Raw genomic sequence first — 21,265 nt, forward strand, 5'->3', positions numbered from 1 at the left:
TCAGAACTGTGACTTGAGAAGCCCAAACATGCTTTATGATGTCCTAGTTTGTAAGTTTGCATCATTATGGTGTTCTTCAGTAGGTATGTGTGCATTTCTGATGGGTGCCATCATCCAAGGTTCCAGTGCATAGCCAGCATCTCCCAGTAGATGGCCGTATGGGATAGCCCCCCCGGCAAACATCTGGTACAGCTGTGATGCGTGCCAGATATGGGAGTCATGATAGCTGCAAGGACTGTCAGTATACACATTCATGACAATGCCTTGGGCATTGCACATAACCTGGCAGTTGATGGAGTGATACTCCTTGGGGTTGACATAGAATCTACCCTACTCACCGCTCAGTGTTTTGATGTTTACATGAGTGCAGTCTATGGCATCCAGTACCTCAGGGTTGTGTGTTACATGGTAAAAGAGATGCATGCTGCTGGCCCTCTCCTCAGGAGTGTGGGGTAAATAAATGTGCTCACTGGCATCAGTTTGCATGGCATCCAGGATCTGGTGGAGTACCCTAGATGTCGATGCCTGTGAGACCCCCATCATTTCCCCAGTTAGTCTTTGAAAAGTACCTGTAGCTAGTATTCTAAGGGCTACACACATCTTTGTTTGTACTGAAATGGGTTCTCCTCTGTTGGCTCTGGGTCTGAGTTGAGGGTAGCAGAGCTTAGTGAGTTATTGTAGCATGTCCCTGTCCACCCTGTAGTGCTCTACAATCTCCAGCTCATGTAGTTTCTGGAGGGTTACCCTTGCCCTGAACACTCATCTCCTTCTCAGTCTAGGGCTATTGCCAGCACCAGCATCAGCACTGACCTCAGCATCTAGCACATACAGTTGTAGCAGAGCTACAGCAGTCCTTAACATTCTCTCAGTTAAAATTTCCAAGTTTGTACTCCAATGGTGCAGAGTATGGGGTGGGGGGGAGTCAGATTGTAGGGTGTCTGCATACTTTATAGTGCTCTGCTGCAGATGCAGCCTGTATGATTGGCTAACTATGATGCATTCCACCTGCCAGGTACATCATTAAGGGGTTTGAATTGCCCAGTTTAAGTGGAACAGGGTCTATCAATAAATTATACATGATTGGCTTTCACAGGCAATTTACATTTTTTTAACCACCTTCCCTGCTAAGCAGTGTGGCATGCAAACATGCGCCACTGGTATAAACAATGCTCAGCAGTCTAGACACACTCCCATGTATGGGCACGCTCGGCACACCAGCTCACCATGCAAACACATTCAAACCAGCTAAAATACGTGCCCCGAAGCTAAACAAAGCTTAGCAGCATTGGACACACACCACTGCTTAGCAGAGAGGCATGCAGCATAAATGGACAATGCTCAGCTCCAATATGCTTAAATATATAATGACACACCTCCTTTTGATGTCAGCTAGCTCTCCTGTGGACACCAACACAGTTCTGGGGCTACATGGATTTTATTTGTGTGCACAGTAGCCCATTTTTGCTATTCAGTAACCCCAGCTCATTTGCATACAGATCCATGCACACAACCTGGATACTACAATATTTCAGGGCCTACCTTCTTAGCAACCACAGAAATCTACCATTGTACATACTCCATGCAGGGCCCTAAAATGCATTATTGTCACATATTTATTATTTTTCTTTTGTTTTTAAACTTTTAAATATTTTTTTTGCATAACGGCATGTTTGCATGCTGCTGCATGATGCACAAACATAATATGGGTATTAAAAAATAATTATTTTAAATTATTTCTCTTTACATTTTGGACACACAGGGCATAGTTTTGCACATATCTGTGTCTGCTACACTATTTTTGATGTTCTAACTCGTCTTTTACAGCCCCTGTTCACATTTTAATTTTTTTGTACATGGAAATTTTCAGTGTACATTTCTGACACCAACATGAGATTTGCACGGCTGCCTATCTGCCTGCTAAATCACTCTACACCTTCATTTGTATGCAATTCACCTGCTTATGAAGTAATTTGCATGCTTTGGATGCTTCTGTGTTGGGATGCTCATGCACGGCTCTCAGCTCTGTTTACTGGATCACACAGCTGCTTACTTGTAAGCTCCGTGCCACTAATCGATATCTGTGCAGTGACTGAGACCTGGTTCAAGGCTCCAGAGAGCACCCCTGCACTACCAGGCTATAACTCATAACATACTCTTCGGCCATATAACCTGGACCGAAGCACCAAAGGTGGGGGTGTGTCCATATTCATTAAGGATATCCACACCTCCAGGCTAGTTGCTCAGCATAATGTATCAGAGATTATCCAACAAACTCTGGGCAAGACCGCAGTCCAAATTGTAGCTTGCTACAGATCCCCCACCATGCCCTAGGATTCCCACTCCTCTTTTCTTGATGTACTGGAAAATATTAGGGTTCAACCAAACACCCTATTAATGGGTGACTTCAACTACCCCACCATTAACTGGGAAAACTACTCCTGTACCAACTCCTTAGCTCAACGCTTTCCAGAATTCATAAACTCCTATGCCCTAGATCAACTTATCCACACCCCCACCAGAGGCAACAATATCCTAGACTTGGTCATTACCAACATGAGTGACCGGTGTTCCACGCCTGAAGTCAACTCCTTGTTGGTCTGATCCGACTATAAGCTAATCACCCTTGATATCCACATCCCACCCCCACCCCCAATTAAGGAAACTACAGCAAAAAATTTCTCCAAAGCTAACTTCCTGCTTCTTAAGACAGAAGTAGTGAACTTCATGACACCCATACAGTTGGACAATACAGTTACAACTGCTAAATCCTACACAAATGCACTCTATAAGCACTTACATGAGTGCATAGCTTGTGCTATCCCAAACAGAACCAAGACGCTATCCTCCAAAAAAGGAAGCCAATCTGGTGGTCCCCTGCCATAAAAAAACTGTACAACAGAATGAAGAAACTGTTGCAAAAGAGAGTAAAATCCCATGAGTGGAGGAGCTCCCTGGTCAGCGTCAGTAAGAAGCTGAGATCCTTTATAAGATCCTCCAAAGCTAGCTACGAAAATAAAATCACCACTAATTCCAAGGACAACCACAAGCATTCTATAGCTATGTCAAGAATCTCAATGGCAACACCCAGGTCTGCTCTGAGTTACAGCACAAAGGCATGAAAATTACAGAACCAACTGATATTGCCAACATCCTGGCAGATAGGTTCAGTGCTAACTTTATCCACCCCTCACCCCCTAAAGGGCCCATATCTATACAAGAAGAATGCAGAGTTCCTGTAATCACAACTACGCAGGTGAAAGCTGCACTGTCTAAAGCCAAAAACACAGCATCCATGGGACCGGACAACATCCCAGGCTGCGTTTTACATGAACTTCAGAATGAACTGGCTCCCCACTTAAGCACCATGTTCAATAATAGTCTCGCATCAGGCTTTGTGCCCACTGAATGGCACACAGCAACAGTTATCCCACTCCACAAAGGGGGAGCCACCACTGATCCCGGGAACTATAGACCTATTAGCCTGATGAGCCTGGTCTGCAAAGTCATGGAACGTATCATCATGGAACTCATAAACAAAGACACTGGTAACCTCCAAACCCTGGATTCCACCCAGTTCGGATTTGTGAAAGGCAGATCATGCCTCCTGAACCTGATCGACTTCTTTGAGGCAGTCACCAAAGCCATAGATGAGGGTAAGGCGGTTCACACAGCCTATCTTGAACTCGCCAAGGCTTTTGACACCATCCCTCATTCTGGAATTATAGCTAAACTGAATAAACTAGGCATAAATCCCTATGTCACAAGATGGGGTGCCAACTGGCTCACTGACAGAACCCACACTGTAAAAGTTGCAGACTCCAAATCTGACCTCAAACCAGTGACTAGTGGAGTACCACAGGGCTCCATCCTGGGACCGCTCCTGTTTGGTATCTACTTCTCTGAAGTACAGGCTAACACAGGAGGCCTCTGGCTAATGAAGTTCACAGATGACTGCAAACTAGGAGCCATAGTCAAGTCCCCAAATGATGTGGACATCCTACAGAAGGGCATCTCTGAGACACATGCCTGGTGTCAGAGCCATGGCCTCAAGCTCAATGCCAAAAAGTGCAGTGTCATCCCCTTTGGTAAAAACTCTGTACTCATAAACTACCACATAGGTAGCAATCTACTTAACACTGAATGCGTGATAAGAGACCTGTGGATCCAGGTGGACAGTAGTCTCTCCTTTCATAGTCACATCGCCACAGTAATCAGGAAGTCCTTCTACATGGCACACCTCATCATAAAAGGGTTCTCATCCAGGAAAAAAGAGGTCATCGTTCCCCTCTACTCGACACTCATTAGACCCATTATAGAGTACAACACCCCTTTTGGAATGTACCTCTCAAGACATCTGCAGCAGCTGGAAAGGCCACAGAAGTACCTCATAAAGAGGATTACTGGACTCAAACAAATGCCCTACACTGACTGCCTCAAAAAACTGCAGCTTTACTCCATAGCATATCGTCTACTCCGAGGTGATCTCTGCCTAACATATAAAGCTATGTAAAACCCAGAGCTGTTGGACATGCTACACCTAAAGAAATCCCAATCCCTCCAAGCTACACTCTCTAGGGACCTAAACCTTGTCACCAATCTGCATTCAAACTGGACACCATCCCTGGACACCACAATCTGCATTCAAACTGGAACCTTAGTTTGAGAGACAGCCTTACAGAACTATCTGCAAATATATAGAGCTGAGTATATTTTTCTGTATTATTCTGTATTATAGAGCTAAATTGTTTGCTTAGATATCTGTTGTCTTACTGCTCTGCAAATATACAGAGAACAGTATATATTTTTTGGTTTTATAATTTGCACATTACTCACATCTGTGTTGAAACTGTCTTCCCCACCCCCCTCCCTGTTCTTGGTTGTAGATTAAATATGGTGACTTTTGCAGTGCCCTCCCCACTGTAGATTTGCTCTAAGACACTCCCCCAGGCCCATCTCTTTACCGCATTCTACCTAATAAACCCTTTCTGCACTTGATTTTAGTCCTTTTTAATTTAGTTACATTTTTTTCAAACTGTGTGTGGACTAATATTGCTACATATTCAAGTGTGCCAGCTTGCACTGCATTAGAATTGTATTTACTACTGCTTTTGTTACTTTTCTGAAAAAAAAAAAATTAATCTGCTTTTACTGTACTTGTGTTTCTTCCTACTTTATTTTACTTTTGCATCATCTTAAAAGCACTCAATTGTATTTATTACTGCTTGGTGTAACTCATTCTAAGCCTTTTAGTTTAAACACTTGGGCTTCAGACCACTTGTTTTACATTAAGAGGGTTTGTGATCTGCACTGTAGTGACAGAACAGGTAGCTTACATCCTTCTAAGTTGGAAACTGCTGATTGATGGCTCAGTGTCTGTTATTTTAAAAGTGTATTAATTCTGGTTTAAGCACTTGGGCTTTCAGGCCAGTTATTTTACATTAAGAGGGTTCATGGTCTGCACTCTTGTGGGAGGAGAGGCTGGAATCTGCCCTTCTGAGCTGGGAATTTCTGGTTAAAGGCTTATAGTGCATGCATATCTGAACTGCTTCTTACTGAAATTGGTACACCTTGTTTGCTGTAGCATAGACTAGATCCAGGCCTGCTGAATCTAGCTTTGTTTGTATAACTTGAGCACTAATCCAGGCATTCTTTAAAGTATTCAATTGTATTTATTACTGCTTGGTAGTAACTTGATTAAAGTGTAACTATCATTCTAAGTCTTTTGGATTAAGCACTTGGGCTTCAGACCAGTTGTTTTACATTAGGAAGGTTTGTGGCATGCACTGTGGTGGCAGGACAGGTAGCTTTCATCCTTCTAAGTTGGGAACTGCTGATTGAGAGCTCAGTGTCTGTTATTCTTAAAGTGTATTAGTTCTGGTTTAAGCACTTGGGCTTCAGGCCAGTTATTTTACATTAAGAAGTTTTGTGGTCTGCACTCTTGTGGGAGGAGAGGCTGGACTCTGCCCTTCTGAGCTGGGAATTTCTGGTTAAAGGTTTATAGTGCCTGCATATTTGAACTGTTTCTTACTGAAATTGGTACACCTTGTTTACTGTAGCATAGACTAGATCCAGGCCTGCTGAATCTAGCTTTGTATGCTTGTTGTTTGTTTGCTTGTTATTTCCCTGGAATGCTAATTCCATCTAAAATGTGGCTTCTCAGCACTTCTGTGGATCCCTAGTGATATCTGCATTGCTTACTGTACTCATTTCCTTGTTTCACTTGAAAGAAAATCACTGTTTGTCGTTTTTGCATTTAAGTTACCTGTAACACATTGCACTTAAGTTACCTGGCACTTGCTCACTAAAGCAATTATATAAGTCAGCACTAACAATTAAAAGCACTACACCCTCACTCCCCATTGGCCATTGTTTTCAATTATAAAGGAATTCCCAATATTATTCTAGTATGTCCAAAGGTCAGTTGTCAATCTCCTCTCTGGTCCAGCTGGTGAATCTGGGAATCTTGAGGCAATGTTACAACTGCCTCATGTACACAGACAACCCTCTCCTCCTCCCAACAAATTCCAACACATGTGAGAGATGCAACTGTTAGAAAAGTATGTATTAATGTGTGTATGCTTAATGCCAGTTAATAATCAAATGATTTAATACGCTTTTCATTCTATTTTTCATGCACTGTGTTATATATAAATTGAGTTTCATATGAGACTGAAAACGATGCTTTTTGAAAACTGCAGTATTCTTTCTGAAACTTGCAAGTTGCCCTCTGACCTAGTAACTGCTAGCACAGCAATATTCGTGTTTATGCCTTTTGGAAATGTACTTGAGAAGCAGGTGCTTATCTGTTAGGTCAGGAACAAATGAATGAACAATACTATATTCTGTAAATGTAATGATTTTAGACAATCAGCTCTGTTTGAAGCATGAGAACATGTGCAGCTGCAATAACTTAGAGATAAAGTAGACAAAGGATTATTAGAGAAATGAACTGCTAGCATTGTGCTTGAATTAGCCATAGTACCTTGAATGGTAACATAACATGTATCTAACTGGGAGTAATCAAGGCCATGTTGTTTTCTTCAGGAAGTTTCACATAAAAATTGATAAATCAGCAGAAATTCATGGGAATGATGGTCAACAGATGATGATGAGAAAGGTGGTAATCTGTTACGTCAGCTTGGTAGGCCATGACTAGTTAGAGAATGTATAAAAATGAAAGTATTTCCTGTTTCTAGTTAGACAAACTCTGTATTAGCACGTTTTTGTCTCCTTGCTGCAAGATTAAAGTGCCTTAACCTGAACCTACCGTGTTTTGATCATTTTTAAAGTATATTTTTCCTTTGACAGTTTGGTCCTTCGGACCGGAAAGTACCTCTCGCTCTAGGCCTAGGTCAGAATTGGGCCCGGTGGCATGTATCCGTATGGAGAAGAGGCCAAATCGTCTCTTCTCTTTTGAAAGACCTCCGACTGAATTGTCGTTCGAAAGAGGCCAGCCACTGTTTCTGATCTGGGATTGGAGGACAGTCAATGATCTGGTGGATCAACTCACGGAGGGTCAGGTAAGGAGGAATTACCTTATTTCTGTTTTAAGATCAGGGACTAATTACAGAACTGTTTTTTGTTAGGAAGATTTGCATGTGCAGGTCAGGGACAAAAAAAAAGGGGTTACTGTTTTTGTCATAGATCAGGGAAACAGAATAGGTAGGCAGTTATTTTAGATAAACTGTGAAAAGGTATAGAACTGTGGTACCACGTGATAAAAAGGGTTACATAACAATTTACAGCTTAGCTAAGGCAGCAATGGGAAATCAGTGTACGAAAAGTTCCCGAGACCCGCTCCTAACTGAAGACGCAAAGTATTTGCAATTACAGTGTGCCGACAATGTTAAGTATTATATAAAATGGGTTTATAAGTATAAATTCAATGGTAATTTAGATAAACTCACACTTATTAAGCTTGTCAGGCAACTAAAAACAGACGCAAAAGGTCAATTAAAAAAGCAACGACAATTAGGAGTCCCTCAGGCGCATAGGTGGCTTGAGGAAGTAAATCGCAGGGAACAGAAGATAAAGAATTCAAAAACGATGTTTTTAGACAAAGAAGATAATAACTTGGTAATAGCAACGGCCCCTCCTTCGCCCCCCTATGCTTCACTTACCAGAATATGAAGCGAGTGGACAAGTTGATCCACCTCCCCTATATCCAGCTGTTTCTACAGCATCAAAACCATTTGTCAGGGATCCTATCGAGACAAGGTCTCGGACACGCGACTTGAGAAGGGAGATTGAATTATGTGAAATAAATAGAAAATCACAAGCTATGAGTGAGGAAGAGATATGTCCACTCATAGAAGTATCAAATCCTCAGGCAGGACAGGCAGGACAGGATCTGACTCTGTAGTTTATAGACAGTGGACACCGGAAGATATCCGGAAAGCCACAGAGGGAATTCCCCATCCGAAAGTGAATTTTCGAAAATTTTTAGAAGACTTACAGGGTATGAGATTAAGTTACCATTTGAATGGAGAAGAAGTAGAAAAAGTAGTTAGACAAATTGTAGGTCCAGATTGGCACATGATCAGTGGCGACTGGAATCCTCGTGACGCACAGCTTAGACCACTCCCACACACTAATGCAGAATAGGATGGCAGAGTGAAAGGTCTGACAGACTGAATCTCTGAAAAGTGGAAGCCTAGGGCTGATTGGATTTGCATTAATCAGTGCATTCAACAAGAAGGTGAAACAGTTGATAGATATTATGCTAGATTATTAGAGTGCTTTAATAACCACTATGGAATGCAGATACCAGAAAACCAGACACAAGATTCCCCATATGAACAACAGCTAAATAATGCATTCTTGAAGGGTAGTATAACTCTCATTAGCAGCTTTATTACAAAGCACATGATAGATCATCGTACAAGTAGACTGCAGCCATTACTTGAATATGCTAGACATGCAGAGAGACATTTTAATAGTAAAAAGAAAAATAAAACTCAAGTATTTTCGGCAGAAGATGGGTCAGAAGTATTTGCAGTGCAAACTGGAAGAAAGGGTAAGAAAAATACCCAGGGAAATAAACAATCTGACAAGCGATCAGAAGATTTTGAAGAAGGAAAGAAAAGAGGTGAATGTTTTAAATGCGGGAAAAAAGGACATTTAGCAAGGGATTGCAGGCTAAATAAGAAGGTGACTACAGAAAATAAGGAAGATGAGGAATGACTATATGATAGTCAGGAATCACTAAATGAAAATAAACAGGAAAGGACAAGTGCAAATGTAATAGCAAGGATAGAGGATGTGACAGAAGGGGTAGAGGATGTACATGAATTTGTAGACATTGAAGAAAATAAAATTTTGGACTTAGCCTTATTGAGCCTAGAGCTTTACTTAGCAGATACAAAACCGGAAGTGACGCTTCTGGTAGAGGGGAGGGAAGTCAAACTTTTGTGTGACTCAGGGGCTTCACGGACCCTGATACACCCTTCCAAATTACCAGATGATTCAGAATCACCAGATTATATACTAGTGAAGGCAGCTAATGGACAGCTGTATCGGGAGCCACTCTCCCATGACATAGCAATAACAGACCCCGTTTCAGGAATGACTCAGAGAAGTAAAATTGTAGTTTCTGCAAAATGCCCAGTGAACCTTTTGGGTAGAGACTTAATGCAGATATTTGGCATAGCCGTAGTTCCAACTATGCAGGGTATGGAAGCACAGCGACAAATGGATACTTTTGTAGTGCGACCAGATGGTGAGACATATTATTGGTACAGCCAGGACTTGGTTACGACTGGTCCAGGGGCAGTAACCGAAGAACTGATAAACGTAGCCATCAGTAAGTCCCCCTCCATCGACATTGACAAAACATTTGTTGCATTGTACTCTATATTACTGTAATAGACCAGGACCTGATAAAGATTATGAGCAGGAATTGTTTCAGAACCACGCAAACAGACTAGTGTTACGAAACTTGTACTGGGACACAGAAGGAAACAGTGTAGTAAGCTGTTCATTGCCCCAGGAATTTTTAGCACTCTACAAATCTAATCGATTGCCACATGTTAGCTTAACTAAGAATAGAAATTTGAAATGGGCAGACTTAGGTGAAAAAGTCACAAGGTGGGAAAAGCAGACAGAATTATAACTCTCTGAACAAGGAGTACAGAAACAGAAATTGAACTGGATAACACAGACACACCCAGCTGTGCACTCACAGGCTAGTGACAATAGCTGAGTATTACTCTTGTTGGAAGAAGAGGAAAAAGCCTTGCGGAACATACCAGAGACTCTCTGGTCAACAGGGAAATCAGATGTAGGACTTATACGAACAGCAGGACCAGTTACTATTATGCCAAAGTCAGCATTTAGACCTCGGAAAAGACAGTATCCCCTGAGAAAGGATGCAGAGATAGGAATCAAACCTATAATAGCAGCTTTACTTAAGGACAGAGTCTTAATAGAATCTCCTGATTCACTATGTAATACACCCTTATTTCCTGTCAGGAAAGCAAACAGGGAATGGCGTATGGTCCAAGATTTACAAGCTGTAAATAATGCAGTTATACCCAGGGCACCAACGGTGCCAGACCCGCACACCTTACTGAATGATTTAAAGCTTCAGCAAAAGTATTTTTCTGTGGTAGATATTAGTAATGCATTTTTCTCAATACCGATACACCCTGACAGCCAATATTGGTTTGCATTTACATTTCAAGGGAAACAGTATACATATACGAGATTACCACAGGGATATTGTGAAAGTTCAACAATATTTGCACAAGAAATGGCAAGCAACCTGGCAGGATTTATCCCACCGAGAGGTAGTCAGATTTTACTTTATGTAGACAACATTCTGCTGGCAGCCCCCACCCAGCAAGAAAGCAAAGAGGACACTATAGCATTATTACAGTTTTTAGCTACTCAAGGTCACAAAGTAAACAAGAACAAACTACAACTTTGGAGAAAACAAGTTAAGTACTTGGGATATGTAATATCCAAGGAAGGTAGAATATTAGACGAAGACAGAAAAACAGCAATATTACAGGCACCTAGACCAACTACCAAGAAGGAAATGATGTCCTTCCTGGGAACTACTAATTTTTGTCGAAGCTGGATACCAAATTATGCTTTGGAATCTGCTCCACTGGCCAATTTAATATTCAAAAAGCTGATGGCAGCACAGGATTTATTACAATGGACACCAGAAGCAAAAGCAGCTTTCTGCAAGCTGAAACAACTGATAGCATCATCCTTAGTTGTAGGATTACCAAACTATCATAAGCAATTTTTTCAAACTGTAGACTGTAAGCAGGGTTATATGACATCAGTATTGACACAGCAGCATGGGGACAAGCAATGCCCCATAGCTTACTATTCATCACAGTTAGACTCAGTGGCACAGTCCCTGCCCCACTGTGTACAAGCAGTAGTTGCAGCTGCGATGGCAGTGCAGGCTTCGGCCTCAGTAGTGTTATTCCACCCTCTCACATTGAGAGGGCCTCATGCAGTCGCAATTATTTTACTGCAAGAAAAAGTAGCATATCTTTCTCCTGCTAGACATCTATCTTGTATGACTATACTGTTGAGCCAACCTCATATGACAATTGAACGATGCACAACTTTGAATCCGTCAACCTTGCTCCCAGCCCCTGCAGATGGCAAACTGCACTGCTGCCTAAAGGAGATTGAGCAAAAGACATTACCTAGACAAGACCTTACAGATGTTCCCTTGGATGATGCCAAGGTGACATACTATATGGACGGCTCTTGCAGGAGGGGTCCTACAGGACAGATCCTAGTGCGGTATGCAGTAGTTTCTGATACTGAAACTTTAGAAGCAAAATCTTTACCACACAATTTATCTGCACAAGTGGCAGAGTTGATTGCCTTGACAAGGGCATGTACCTTAGCAAAAGGTAAGAAAGTGAACATTTATACTGACAGTCAGTATGCTTTTTCTACTGTACATGTTTTTGCGCAGCAGTGGAAAAATAGAGGAATGATAACATCTACTGGTAAACCAATTAATCATGCGCAATTCATTTTAGATCTCTTAGACTCTATTCAATTACCTAAAAAAGTAGCTATTTGCAAATGCGTAGCTCATACCAAGCAACAGGATAGGATTTCAAAAGGTAATGCACGGGCTGATACAGCTGCGAAGCAAGCAGCTTCAGCCTCAGAAGCTTTTCTTTTGAGTGAGTAATTACAACCCTCTGAGACTTTAGATTTAGAAATGTTAAAGACAATGCAGACACTTACTACAAATGTAGAAAAACAGAAGTGGATAAAGCGAGGAGCAATCCTTGAAAAGGGACTGTACATCTCCAAGGAAAAGAAACCAATTTTGCCATCTAACTTGTTTAGATATGCAGCTTTGTTGAGCCATGGGCAGAGCCATGTCTCAACAGGGGAGATGGTACAGTTAGTGAATCGAGTGTTTACAACCTATGGATTTACAAATTACACAAAAAATTTCTGTGCAGCATGCCATGTTTGTAATAAGCATCACGCACAAGGGGCATTGAAGCCTAAGCAAGGGAGTTTCCCTACACCACTGTATCTGTTTCATACCATTTGTATGGATTTCATAGAACTGAATAAATGCGAGAATAAAAAGTATTACTTATCATTATAGATATGTTTTCCAAACGGGTGGAAGCTTTTCCAACTAAAAATCCAGATGCAGCTACTGTTGCAAAGGTCCTTGTTAAAGAAATTATACCCAGATTTGGCATACCGGAAAAGATTTATAGTGATAACGGTACACATTTCGTGAACCAAACAGTACAGCAACTTAGTCGTTATTTTGGAATATCATTAAAAAATCACTGCGCTTACCACTCCCAATCTGCAGGGTTAGTAGAGAGGCATAATGGGGTGTTGAAGGGTAAGCTTAGGAAGTTGATGAGCGAGACACAAAAGAACTGGGTGCACTGTTTGCCTTTAGCACTGCTGAGCATGAGAACTGTTCCAAATGCAAAGGGATTAACTCCTTTTGAAACTTTGTTTGGGAGGGCATATTATACACCTCAGTGGAAACCTCACATGTCTGCAGAGCAAGAGGCTGACAGTTCACTTGCAGGGTATATGAGGCTATTTTTGAATAACAAACTTTTGCAGTTAAATTCTGTTTCAGATAAAGAACAACTGAAATCGGAAGTGCCAGTAGCCCCAGGCACCTGGGTCTGGGTGAAGATTGTGAAGCGAAAGAACTGGAGTTCTCCGAAGTGGGAAGGACCGTACCAGGTACTACTGTCAACACCCACTGCAGTCAAGATCGCAGAGCGAGCTTCCTGGATTCATTTGACGCACTGAAAACTGGTTAAGAACTTTGAATTGGACAAAAACTTTGTTACTGTTGTACAACGAGAACATAATGGCCAGGTACAGAGTGAATAGAGACATTGAGCAACCTCAGAAAACTTGTATGTTTATCTTAATAGCTATGCTAATCACACTCTTCTTTTTGTTGTGGCCACTCCTTTTTCCTGCCACAAAAGTTGAACTGATTAGATGTAATGAACCAAACATAGACTGGCATCCGAACCTATCAGGCAATTACACATGTGTATGCTGAGACTTTTAATGTTTCGAACTGCTGGGTCTGCACGGCCATACCAACAGCATACAGGGGTTTATTGATGGCTGCTATCCCCATAGGGGTCAATGAGACCTGGGAAAATCTGTTTTTTGACACAGTTGCTATTAAAGCACATGATAAGGTAGCACTGTATTTGCCTGTAACACAAAAAGGAATTGTATGTTTTTACAAAAATGACACCATCCAAGTGGGATGGAGTAAGTGTAATGTCACGGTACAGTATAAATGTTATAAAAAAACAAATTATTTAAGTGGCTCTTGTAGCACAGATTCTGACTCATTTTTGAAAGCTATGCATAAGACTCTTGATCAGGTACAACGTAATCCTGTACTTTTTAAACAGTTATCTGTAATAGATAGGAAAATGTTGCAGGGCAGTCATTTCGTAACAAAGTAACAACTAAAGTAGAGGACTGTTATTTTGTGTGTGGTAAAAAAGCATATAAATGGTTACCTGAGAATTGGTCTGGCAGTTGTTTTTTGGGGTACCTGGTCCCGGCCATCCGACACACTGCAGTTTTGTCTCAGGGAAATATTAGAAATACCAGAGATGTGACCAAAAAGACTATTAAGAAGCCTGAGAATCCAGTGGGACAGATCGAAACGAGCTGGAAAGACCATCGTAATGTGGGAACCAAACTTGCGCACATGGACTTGAGTGATGCTGTCATATCCTGGGCAGGTATATTACATGCATATGGTGCAGTTAAATTGATATGGGAGCTGCGAAAACTGTCAAAACTTCTCGAAGTAATGAGTAATGCAACTTTTTCTGCTCTTGAACTGATAACTGATGAACTGAATGCTATGAGAACTGTACTCCAAAACCGAATGGCTCTTGACTTCACCCTAGCGGTGAGGGGTGGGGCGTGTGCTTTAATCAAAGAAAAATGCTGTGCGTTTATTCCTGATCATCAGCATGAGATTAACGATCATCTCGAGATGATTCAACAAGTGTCGGCCATAACCAAACTAGGCCCAAACCCTCTGACAGACTTTTTCCAGAATGTATTTGGGGGGTGGGGTTCCATCCTAATGAACATATTGATTGCCATTGGGGTAGGATTACTCCTAATAGGAGTTTGTGTTTGTTGTGGAATCCCCTGCATGAAGAAATTAATCAAAGAATTCATAGATATATCAGTATTTGAGACTATGTATCAAAGTACTGAATTTGAAGAGCTGCTAGAATGTGAAACACCTTCATAGAAGTTTAAACTGAATGACTTTCTTAACTGCAAATCCTGATTGGAAGAGGTTAGGAAAAGAAGCAAACTGTTTATTCTTTTTTGAAAATAGAATTAAAAAGTATTAACAGGAGGGAAATGTTAGAAAAATATGTATTAATGTGTGTATGCTTAATGCCAATTAATAATCAAATGATTTAATACGCTTTTCATTCTATTTTTCATGCACTGTGTTATATATAAATTGAGTTTCATATGAGACTGAAAAAGATGCTTTTTGAAAACTGCAGTATGCTTTCTGAAACTTGCAAGTTGCCCTCTGACCTAGTAACTGCTAGCACAGCAATATTCATGTTTATGCCTTTTGGAAATGTACTTGAGAAGCAGGTGCTTATCTGCTAGGTCAGGAACAAATGAATGAACAATACTATATTCTGTAAATGTAATGATTTTAGACAATCAGCTCTGTTCGAAGCATGAGAACATGTGCAGCTGCAGTAACTTAGAGATAAAGTAGACAAAGGATTATTAGAGAAATGAACTGCTAGCATTGTGCTTGAATTAGCCATAGTACCTTGAATGGTAACATAACATGTATCTAACGGAGTAATCAAGGCCATGTTGTTTTCCTCAGGAAGTTTCACATAAAAATTGATAAATCAGCAGAAATTCATGGGAATGATGGTCAACAGATGATGATGAGAAAGGTGGTAATCTGTTACGTCAGCTTGGTAGGCCATGTCTAGTTAGAGAATATATAAAAATGAAAGTATTTCCTGTTTCTAGTTAGACAGACTCTGTATTAGCACGTTTTTGTCTCCTTGCTGCAAGATTAAAGTGCCTTAACCTGAACCTACCATGTTTTGATCATTTTTAAAGTATATTTTTCCTTTGACAGCAACCATATAGCCAAACTGGAGGCTAAGCTCTCTCAACACACTACTGGCATAACCAGTCAGGAGGAGAAGGAAACCACACTCACTACAGTTCCAGTCTCACATAGACCTACCACGACAGCAAACCAAACACATAATCACACAAAAACATACTCAGAGGCTCTAAATAAAGATCTGCCTAAGCAGCAGAGATCTCCAAAGTAGACACCCAAGCAACCACTACCCCAAAACAAAACACGTGCATCACATATCTCATAAAGCCAGCGTGCTGAACAGTCACAGCCCTTAAGGCTAAACAACACACCTGATACACTTGTAATAGGTGACTCTATCGTCAGGCACACTGACGTCCCGCTCACCAGGCTGAACAAGGAGAAGGTCATGGTGAGCAGCCTGTCGGGCGCTAGGATCCGCCACATAATACAAGCACTCCGGTCACTCCAAGGCAAGTACAAATATGACTCAGTCATTGTCCATGCTGGTGTGAATGACCTGAGACATACCAAAGAGGAGCTCTCTGAGCATGTAGCCCAGGCCAGTATGACCCTGACCTTGAGTAGCATCTTACCCTCACCAAGAATGATGTCACAATATGAAGACAAGATGATCAATTTCAACAATTGGCTTAAGTATTGGTGTCATTCAAAGGGGATCTAATGTCTGTCAGCCTGGGATGATATGCTTGACAAGCCACGATGCTTCGCTAGGGACGGCTTGCACCTGTCACCCCTGGGCTTTTGGATATTGGCAAAGGCTCTTGCTACCCCCATAGTGCCTTTTTTAGGCAAGGCTCAAAAGACAAACCCACCTCCATAGGTATCACAAGGGATAAGAAAGAAAGAGTAATGCTACTCAATGCCAGAAGTCTAAACCTCAAGATGCACGCACTCAAAACTCTCCTTAGCATGGAGAACATCGATATCTGTGCAGTAATAGAAACCTGGTTCAGGGCTCCCGAGAGCACCCCAGCACTACCAGGTTATACCTCATACCATGCTTTTCGGCCCCAAAACTTGGACCGAACCACAAAAGATGGGGGAGTATCGATATTCATCAAAGATACCCACACCTCCAGGATGGTGGCAAAGCACGAAGCATCAGAGACTATCCATGTGCAACTAACAGTGGGTAAAACTGCCTTCCAGTTTATAGCCTGCTATAGACCACCCTCCAAAACCCAGGAACCCCACTCGACCTTCCTGAAAACACTGGAAAATATGAAGGTTTCTCCAAACACCATTATATTGGGCGACTTCAACTACCCAAACATAGACTGGGAGCATTACTCTAGCTCCAACACCCTAGCCCAAAGGTTCCTAGAATTCATAAACTCAAATGCTATGGAACACCTTGTTACCACTGCCACAAGAGGGGAAAACATACTGGACCTGATCATCACCAACATGGGGACTCTATGCTCCAGACCAGAAGTGTATCCCTCACTGGTAAGATCAGACCATAAACTGATCTCACTGGATATTCACATCCCGAACCCACCCCCTGCCCAGAAAACCACAGTGAAAAGCTTCTCTAAAGCAAATTTCACACTCCTCAAAACCGAGGTGGAATCCTTCAAAGCCCCCGGGCCTGTGGAAAATATGGCCCAGACTGCAGAATCCTTTATAAATGCATTCTATGAACACCTTCAGGAATGCATGGATCATGCAATCCCAAATAAAACCAAGACCCAGTCCTCCAAAGGCAGACATCCTGTCTGGTGGACCCCAGCCATAAACAAACTATACAATAAAAGGAGGAAGCTACTACACGATAAAGTAAAATCCCAAATAGGGAAGGCATCTCTGATAAGTATTAGCAAAAAACTAAGGACACTCATAAAATCGTCTAAGGCCAGCTTCAAGAGAAAAATTGTACAGGACACTAAGGATAATCACAAGGCTTTCTTTAGTTATGTTAGGAACTTGGGTGGGAATTCCCAGATATGCTCAGAATTAGTCCAAAAATGACAAAAAATACACTGAACCCACAGACGCTGCCAACATCCTAGCTGACAGGTTTAGCGCAAACTTCTCCCCCACTCCCTACCAAAAGGGCAAATATCTATCCTAGCAGAGTGCTGCCCCACTGACATCTCAGATGCTCAGGTAAGAGCCGCCCTCTCCAAAGCAAAAAACACAGCATCAATGGGACCAGACAGTGTCCCGGGCTTCGTTCTACATGAACTCCAAGAAGAGCTAAACCCAAACATAAAACTATTGTTCAATCTCAGCCTTACTACAGGATATTTACCCAAAGAGTGGCGTACAGCAACAGTGGTCCCTCTCCACAAAGGTGGTGCCTCAACCGACCCTGGAAACTATTGCCCCATAAGCCTGACTAGCTTGGTCTGCAAAGCTATGGAAAGGATCATCATGGACCTCATAAATAACAATATTGGGGACCTACAGACACTGGATCCTACCCAGTTCGGCTTTGCTAAGGGCAGATCCTGCCTCTTAAACCTGGTCAACTTCTTTGAAACAGTCACCAAGGCCATTGATGAAGGGAAGGTGGTCCACACAGCCTACCTGGACCTCGCAAATGCCTTTGATACAATACCCCACTCAGGCATTATAGATAAGCTCACCAGCTTAAATATAAACCCCTATGTCACTAGATGGGTTGCAAACTGGCTCAAGGACAGAACCCACATGGTTAGAATTGGTGGAGCCATGTCAGACTCCAAACCAGTTACAAGTGGCATCCCACAAGGCTCAGTCCTGAGACCTCTCTTGTTCGGTATATATTTCTCGGAGGTGCGGGCCAACACAGAAGGACTGTGGCTGACCAAGTTCGCAGATGACTGCAAACTGGGTGCCATAATTGACTCTCCAGCCGACACAAGCATCCTCCAAAAGGGCCTCATAGAAACAGACAACTGGTGCCAGAGCCATTGCCTCAAGCTAAATGCCAAAAAGTGTATAGTCTTCCCCTTTGGCAAAAACAAAGTGCTCACAAATTACCACATAGGTGGTAATCCATTAAGTACAGAAGAAGTAATTAGGGACCTGGGGACCCAAGTTGATAGCAATCTCTCATTTGACAACCACGTGGGCAAAGTGGTTAGAAAAGCATTTTATATAGCCCACCTAATCATGAAGGGATTCACATCTAGATTAGGGGAGGTCATCGTGCCTCTTTACTCATCCCTCATAAGGCCCATAATTGAGTACAATGCCCCTTTTGGGATGTACCTTACCAAACACCTGCAGCAACTGGAAAGACCCCAAAAGTACCTCACCAAGAGGATCAAAGGGCTCAAACAGATGCCATATGCTGCCCGGTTAAAGAAACTCCAGCTCTACTCAGTGGCATACCGCCTGCTCAGAAGCGACCTGTGCCTGACGTATAAAGCCATGTTCAACCTGGAATTAAGGGACATGCTGCACGTCAAAAAATCCAAATTCCATCGAGCTACATGCTCGAGAGACTTGAACCTCAGCATTGAAATAAATAGGACATGCTGGAGGGACAGATTCATAACCCAGAGGCTCCCTTCACTCTGGAATAAAATCCCAGTCCAGGTTAGGCAGAGTCCCTCCTTGACTCTCTTCAAGAGGAATCTTGATGAGTGGATGGGAGATCATAGGTTTACCCCGGGTATCACTTCTGTGTCACTGTTAGACAGAGGCACAGTATACTAACCTCGCAAAAGGGCATAGCAAAATTAATTTAAAATGGGTGGTGAAAGCCAAACATACTCTGGCTAGGCTTATAAATGCCCTAGGGCAGATAGCCTAGTATGAACCTATGAACCTATGAACCACAATAAACTGAACATGCTGGAGGGATAGATTCCTATCCCAGAGACTTCCCATACTCTGAAAGAGGCTGCCCATCTATGTCAAGCAAAGTTCTTCATTAGCACTCTTCAAGAAAAATCTTGATGAGTGGATGGGAAATAGGAAATACACCCCGGGTATCACTTCTGTGTCTCTGCTCAACTATGGCACAGGAAAATAACTTTCTGGGGTGGCGTAAGCCAGGGAACCTTATTGGCTAGGCTTACATAGGCCCGTGGGCCGAAAGCCTAGTACCTACCTATGAACCTATGAACCTATGAACTATGCATGGAAAATTAATCTGTGTGGGCTTTATTGAATTATCCCCATAATAGTTTGAATCATATGCTAAGATGTCGATGAAAACAAATGAGATAATAAGCAAAAGACTGAATTGGATTCTGAACCACTCGTCCGTTATTAAATAGTTCTGAATGCTTGCTACTGATAGCATACTTGACATGCAATAGCACCCAGGAAAGTTATATTATTCTATAAACAAAGTACAAAAATATAGTTTCTTACATATATAAAAGTTATTATTGGAATGTTACCAAAATAATTAGAGTAACATTCACACTTTTACAAGTTAAACCTGGATCGCACATAACTGTCATTCTTTTAAAGCAAGTTTATATTCTATGTCTCCTTTAATGAAATGACAGTCTGTTTTATATTAAACATCCTATGCATATATCGCTTACTGAATCATTAAATGTTATTTCTTTAAATACAACAGCTTTTTAGTGGTTAACATGATTTGAAAACTTTTTTATTGTCTTTTAGTCGTTTGGAAGTGTTTGTGGGATTGTTGTATAATGTAGGGGTGACTTGAATTTACTTGTGCATGTTTTTGTGTGAGCTAAATTGTTCATTTGCAATTCCTTGTCATGAGGACCAGCCTGAAGCAGCTTAATTAGACTCATGACCACTTTTGTGATGCTGTGAGAGTTTTGAAACTTCTAAGAACACGCCAGGTTACTTCTTCCTGTCTAAAAGTAAATAATCATACCCCAGGATTCAATAAAACCTGTGTAGGCTCTGTGTAGAGCTTACACAGACTGTACCAGTGTACACAACCACGGTTCCCCCTCGGCAGCGCATCATGCATATTAATCATGGTGCACTGCCAAGGGAGATCACAGTAACATGGATATTGAATCCATGTAAGTAGTAGTGTAGAGGTTGTGCCATAGTTGTGCATTGTCCAGGAAATTCCTGGACAGATGTTATGCACATGATAAGATTCCTTGTAGTGTATCCTGTTAGTGTAGAAATATGTGTGAATATTAATATATTTTTTTAATGCCGGCTTGTGTGGTGCAGCACGAAGAGCAGCAGTGCTGAGCTGTGCTTACACTTCCACAGTGGACACCTGCCAGACATCTAAAAATAGAAAGTGGAGGTAAATAATTATTTATTCATTTCATTTTCTTTTAAAGTCCATTTGTGTGGCCCGGCGAGGAGTGCAGCAGTGCCGAGCTGCGCTTTCACATGTACAGTTGACACCTGCCAGACATCTAAAATAAAAACCGAATGTAATTGATTATTTATTTTTGTCTACGTTTCTTATTGTCTTTTTTCAATGGCTATTTGAGCAGCACGGCATGGTGCTTAGCAATGCTAATAGGCAGCTTAGTAGTATATGTGAAGGTATTTCTCAGTATTCAAGTAACTAAGTAGGTTGAGTCACAGCCTAATGCATAGTAGGCCCTGGTTTGAGTCCTTTTTTTTTTTTTTTTTTTTTTTTTTTTTTTTACATTTATTACTGTGAAAATGTATGATGTAACCTAAAGGGTGGTTTAATTCAAAAATAAAATTGTTACATTT

The sequence above is a fragment of the Protopterus annectens genome, chromosome 3.part1 (assembly GCF_019279795.1).
Source record: "Protopterus annectens isolate FY-2018-M chromosome 3.part1, PAN1.0, whole genome shotgun sequence".
Lineage (NCBI taxonomy): Eukaryota > Metazoa > Chordata > Ceratodontiformes > Protopteridae > Protopterus > Protopterus annectens.